Raw genomic sequence first — 6,269 nt, 5'->3', positions numbered from 1 at the left:
GGTGGCTCAGTGGGTTAAAGCCTCTGCCTTCCGCTCAGGTCATGATCTCAGGGTCCTGGGATCGAGCCCCGCATCTGGCTCTCTGCTCAGCGGGGAGCCTGCTTCCTCCTCTCTCTCTGCCTACTTGTGATCTCTGTCTGTCAAATAAATAAATAAAATCTTTAAAAAAAAAAAAGATAGCTCATACAAACCATGAGACACTTAATCATAGGAAATAAAGTGAGGGTTGCTAGAGGGGAGGAGGGGAGCGGGATGGGGTACCTGGTGATGTGAGGAGCACTGGGTGTTATACACAACTGATGAATCACTAACCTCTACTTCTGAAACTAATAATATACTATATGTTAATTAATTGAATTTAAATTAAAATAAATAAAACACAGCCCATGTAAAACAAATGCAGCCAGGGTGAAGCAAAAAGCCACAAATATATACATACATATGTATGTGTGTAAATGCCTTTTGCATTTGAAGAAAATACCACTAACCTAAAACAATGCAAATAAATAGAGGGGAAAAAACAAACATTCAAAACAATACCCGTTCAGAGCCTGACCATATCTTAAAAAAACTACTGGTGATCAGATACAGTATTCCTGGCAAATATACCTACATAAAGTCAAATAATCATTTTTTTAGCATCTACCTTAAAACACTGTACTAAGATTGGAGAGTTAAAGGATGATCAAAGGTTTAAACTGTTTTTAAAGGTGATGGATACATTGGCGGGGAAGTTGAACACTACCATGTGCAACGCAAAGGTGGGATATAATTGTAAGATGGACAATCATGAAAAAAGAATGAGGACTATATTAAGATAGAAGCCAGCTAGGAGACCTTCAGTATTGGTGTGGAATTAAATACTCATTTTTTTCCCCCGCCAGATCACTCTTAATATCCTCTAACCAAAAAACAGACTCAACTATAGAGAACAAAGTGATGCTTACTGGGCGGGGGGGTGGGGTGTTAAACAGGTGATGGGTGTTGAGAATGGCCCTTGTGATAAGCACACGGTGTTGTGATGAATCACTAAAGTCTACACCTGAAACTAATACCGTATGTATGCTGGCTGACTGGGATTTGAACAAAAACCTGGGGGAAAAAATCCGGTTATTAGTACCACTATTTAAATTATGTATTACTAAGTACAGTAAATAACCCAATGTTTTTCTTTTTCCTTTGAAATGCCTCTTCTACTCTTCCTGTTCTCGTGGTCATATCCTTAGACCAGGTGTTCATCACTTGGTACTTATTTCACTAAAATTACGTTTTTATTTATGTCCTTACATATACTCTCACACTTAAAATTTTCCTGAAATGCTCCTCCCTCAGTATATCACTCTTCAAGTCAAAACTCCTCAAAGACTGCTGCTGGAGTATCACATGAAAATTCACAGAACTGTCATTCAGGTCTTCTTAGTACTGGCTCCAATTTATCTACTCACTTTATCTCTTAACAATACCTAACCTCCAATGTGAAATCTCTACCACTTGAACCATTCCCAACATGCCTTTGCTTCAGCCACTGTTACTGACTTGGCCCTCACACCTGGGCTCACTCCCCTTCCCTGACTTATCAAGCTCAAATCTCTCTCTCACTTCTTTGAACAACGTACTAGACAAAACAGTACTTCTTCAACTTTTTTTTTTTTAACTTCTTCAACTTTAATGTGTATGTGAATAACTTGGGGATCTTGTTAAAAATCCAAATTCTGCTTCATTTCTGAGATGGGATAGGAGATTCTTCCAGGTGATGCTGATGTTCCTGGTCTATGAATCGTATTTTTTAACTCATACATGAAACTATCTCTAAACCACAATAAGTAGGGGAAAAAGGCAAGGTAAAAACTGCATCAACTGCAAATTTTAAGTGCAGAAAATACATTTATTTGCTTGTATGTATAGAAGAATATCTCTGAAGGTATCCTCAAAAAGGTAGAAAACTGTAGCTGCCTCCAAGGAGGCAGCTGAGGCATATACTGAGAAGGAAAATCAATTTTCAATGTACTTTTAGCCCTTTTGGAGTTGTGCATGTATCACCTATTCAAAAGGTAGATTTAAAATGCTTTTGCAAAAAAATAAATTCCAGGGTGACTCAATAAATTACTCATTTTGACCAAGGAGTAATAAGACTATACTGGCAAACAAAAGCTTATATATTCTTTTTAACATTCTCCATCCGTGACTACTTTTTAAAAGACTAGAAATCATTCTTGGTTCTCCAAACCATCTCCACCCAATGAGTCAGCTACTAAAAGGGTGGGTCTCACTATAGGAGTCTGAAGATGGCAGGAAGCCCAGGAACACAAGAGGCAGCTATCGCAGATCTATGAAACAAATACGAAACAGAAAGGGCAAATGAAAAAGGCCAACAGGAGCTACTACAATTTCCCAAAACCTGCTTCTTGGTGGGGAAGGCCGATTTAAATCAGTCATAAAGGGTCTTTGGATAAAAAACTATTAAGGGACAGCGTAGTCAGCCATTGCCAGTGAGGACTAAAAAGCAGCTTAAATTTGGAGTGGCCAAAATTCCCTCTTCTCCCTGCCATCTAGTGCTTGAAACTCCTTCTATGCCTGAGACGTAATTCATTATACTCTAATTAATTATCATATTATCAGATCAGCTTCCTATCAGACAGAAGATACTAGGGAGTTTAAAGGTAGTTAGGACTTCTCATTTCCGTCACTTTCATGGTGGACATCGGCCACCTCACGTTGTATAGGAAGTGTTCGCTCAGGACAGACGGTCTGCTATCAGCACACTTCTGCGGCTGTTCAGGGAAGAGGAACCAAATCTGGAATGCTATTTCCTAGAACAGCTTCAAGAACTATAAACTTGAGGCAACGTACAATTTTAGGCTTAGGCATTCTGTCCCAGGCCTAGTGAAGCACAGGTCAAATTTCCCAAAATTTGCTGTGTCACCGGAAAATCTAGTACCAGCCAGACAGCTTTCGTTGCTCCTTGCTGGTTTCCCTACTCAGCCTTCCTCGAGGTCACTTCAGCACGGCCATCCTCTGGCCTCAGTCCCTCCACCTGTGGTCCACCTGTGGTCCACCTGCCTGCGCGCGGGGTGTCACTGCTCCCTCTGTTCTCCGAACATCGAGCATCCAGCATCGGAGTGGCACAGAGGCCGGTCGCCTCGTCTACCCCAACGCGTGCGCCTTCGCCGGAAAGCCCCCGCGAGGGGAGCCAGGATCCTGAGACCCGCACGCGGAGACGCCGCCGCCTCGGAGGCCCGCAGGCACCTCCACGGAACCCTTACCGCGGGGACACTCGCCGGGCTCCGCCATCTCCCGGAGGGCGCACCTCAGAGCTGGCATGAGCGAGGTGACCCAGGAAAGGGGCACACAAAGGGTAGGGGGCGCCGTTCCTCACCTGACCCGAGAGAGCAGCGTCACAGCCCAACTCTGGTCGCCAGCAAGATGGAGCCGGGGGAGGGCCCGGGGAGGCGGAGCGCCAGGGGCCTCCGCCCGAGCCCGTTAGGATCACTGCGGCAACTGGGAACGCCCTTGCAGCTGGAGGGGGCGGCACCCAGCTCCGCCCGGCTCCTGCTTAGGCACCGTTCGTACCTCGCCGCTTCACCTGCGGGAGGAGACGCTCCCTTCTGCTGGACCCGCCAGTTTTATCATATTTCTCGGCCCCAGGGACCATCCCTAATCCCTTTAGGGCTCTCTCAAGTCACAGCGGTTTTAAGGAATCCCGCAGCCCTCTCTGTGACGGGCGGTTAAGGGCCGCGCACCATCAAGGCCAGGTGCAGCCTCTCGGCCTCTGAAGTACTGTCCTCCCTGAGATAAAGACCGTGTCTCTTGTTAGATCCCTATGAAATGAATGAAAACTTACTGGGATCCTAGACAGTCAGAACTCGAGATGCATTATAAATCAAAACCACTCCGGACGGGTTGTTGGGTGATTCTAGGTTCCCTTACACTAGAGCCCTAACATCTGACACAAACACTAGCATTAAACGTCTGAGGTCATTTCAGGGGCTCAGACCAGTATCTTAAACTTATTAAGAAAGGTTATTTCAGAGCAAAAACCAGTTAAGCTTTTACAGTGGTTCTCAAAGTATGGTCCTCATACAAGTAGCAGCAATTTGACTAGGAAACTTGATAGAAATGCAGATTTGGGGCTCCACCTTAAATCTACTGACTCAAACTCTGGGGTGGAGCTAAGCACTTTGTTTAACAAATCTTCCGGGTGGTTCTAGCACACTTAAGTCTGAGAACCATCAACTTGTCATTCTACATGCTTTTCTACTCAAAAGCTTCCTCATGAGGGTGGGCCAGGAATTTGGATTTTATTCAGGTTCCAGTGGGAAGGTACTGGAGAAGTTGAATCAAGGGAATGACATAGACCAATTTATTCTCTAGAAAAATTATTCCCCCAAATGAATGGCCGGCAAAACCCAAGCCAACAGTTGATCTGGCGATCCAATAAGCAGGGCTATATCTAATACTGGAGGAAAAATGACTCTGATAGACCTGCTGAGATGAGCATGTCAGAATCCAATTTAGTACTATCCTACAGGATTTTTAATGGTTTTTTAAAATGCTGATTTTTTTCATTTGCTTAGTTAAGAAATTTATTTCCCTTAAGTCAGTCTTCTTCTATTAAATTGGAAGCACTTTAAGGGAAGAAGCCGTCTTAGATTTCTCAGCAGTTAGCACGAAGGTAGGCATTTCAACTTTTATGTACTCTCACCACCAGCTGACTAAATTGGAAATTTTGTGTCACTTGTTACTGTGTGGTTTCTCTCTCCTAATCTGATTCTGAGAGATAGAACACTTCACCCATCATAATCAATAACCAAACCCTATAGACTTTACTTTCATGCTTTTTCTATAAAATGTCACAATTTACTTGTTAGAAATTACCCCTTCCCTTTCCATGCCTCCTACTATTTTAAGGGCCTATTTAGCCAGGGCGGCTTCATCTCGGTTGAACAGCCATTTTGTTGCTTATGCAGTAAAACTTAAACTGACCCTGCCCCGCCCCCCCAGGGGAACTTACTTAAAAGCAAGTCGGGGAAACCGTAGCATTCTACTGGTCGACCAGTCCCTGATAACAGAGCCCAAATACAAGGGCGGGTCAGGTCAGGTGGAGACAACAGAGCCCGAATGGGGGGATGAGTCAGGCCAGGTGGAGACATCCAATCAGTGGAGCACGCATACTGTCTCCCTAGCTACCAAGGAGTGTGGGCCCCACCTTTTGGGCAACTTTTGGGCGCCAATTCTGACCAAGGTGATAGGCTAGTTCAAATAGCTACTATGGGGTGAATTGTAATTCAATTGGCCACCCGTGTGTGACCTAGCATGACTGTGCAGCTTTCTCTGTGTGTTGCAATCTCATTGGCCACCTGTGTGTGGCCAGGCTCAACCACATGGCCTTTGCTCTATAAAAGTTAGTCTGTGAAGCTGGGGGGTGGCGGGGTCCTGCTCTCTGTAAAGGCGGCCCCAAACGGTTGGTTTGATTCTCGATGCTTGGCACGAAATAAAGCTTTGCTTGACCTTCACTTTGTATCAGTCTCGTTCCTTTGACCACGGACCTAACACTATTACCTTATCTGGCACCCACATTATCTTGTCTGAACCATGACACATCCAATTGGTTTTTCCATCATCAAATCAATACTTACACAGTATGCCAGCTCAAGGTTTATGTTGCTGTGTAAAATTAAAATGGTATGGATTTAACAATAGGTACCATTTATTAAGTATGAACTATGTGCTAGGCATTGCATTAAATGCTTAGCCAATATTCTCCATTTTTACAGTTTCTAAGATTTCCCCCCCCCCAGGGGGGAGGGGCAGAAAGAGAAGGGAGAGAGCACCTCAAGCACACTCTGCCCAGCAAAGAGCCCAAGGTCAATCCACAACCCTGAGATCATGACCTGAGCCAAAATCAAGACTTGGACACTTAATCAACTGAGCCACCCAGGCACCCTTACCTACACTAAGTTTAAAAAAAAATTTTTTTTAGTAACAGCTTTATGAAGATCTAGTCCACTCAGTACAAGTCAAGGGTTTTTAATATATTCAGAGCTATATCACCACCAGAATAAATTTTAGAACATTTACATTACCTCCAAAATAAAACCACACCCTTAACCCATTACCTCAATTCCCTCATCCCCCTCATCCATATGCTGCCACTAATCTACTTTGGCTTCATAGATTTGTCTATTCTAGACATTTCATATAAATGTATTCATATATTATGTGGTGTTTGTGACTTCTTCCACTTAACATGAACATCCACAAACATGTTT

The 6,269-nt window shown here is 43.9% G+C and overlaps 1 protein-coding gene across 4 annotated transcripts in view; it reads right to left on the bottom strand.

Moving 5' to 3' along the window:
* Window positions 1-6,269, bottom strand: part of LOC116856852 (annexin A7) — a 41,177-nt gene that overhangs the window by 23,999 nt on the left and 10,909 nt on the right. Inside the window, exon 1 of one of the 4 annotated variants that reach the window (XM_032840533.1) lies at window positions 3,377-3,472. The exons of the other annotated variants lie outside the window; for them this stretch is intronic. The gene's annotated coding sequence lies outside the window, so the exon portion shown is untranslated. Of the gene's footprint in view, window positions 1-3,376; window positions 3,473-6,269 lie in introns of those variants that run through there. 4 annotated transcript variants of the gene reach the window in all.

Source organism: Lontra canadensis, unplaced genomic scaffold (genome assembly GCF_010015895.1).
Source record: "Lontra canadensis isolate GAN:19392208 unplaced genomic scaffold, GSC_riverotter_1.0 scaffold3, whole genome shotgun sequence".
Classification (NCBI taxonomy): domain Eukaryota; kingdom Metazoa; phylum Chordata; class Mammalia; order Carnivora; family Mustelidae; genus Lontra; species Lontra canadensis.
Note: the sequence above shows the minus strand (reverse complement) of the source record. Positions and strands in the feature narration are given on the sequence as shown.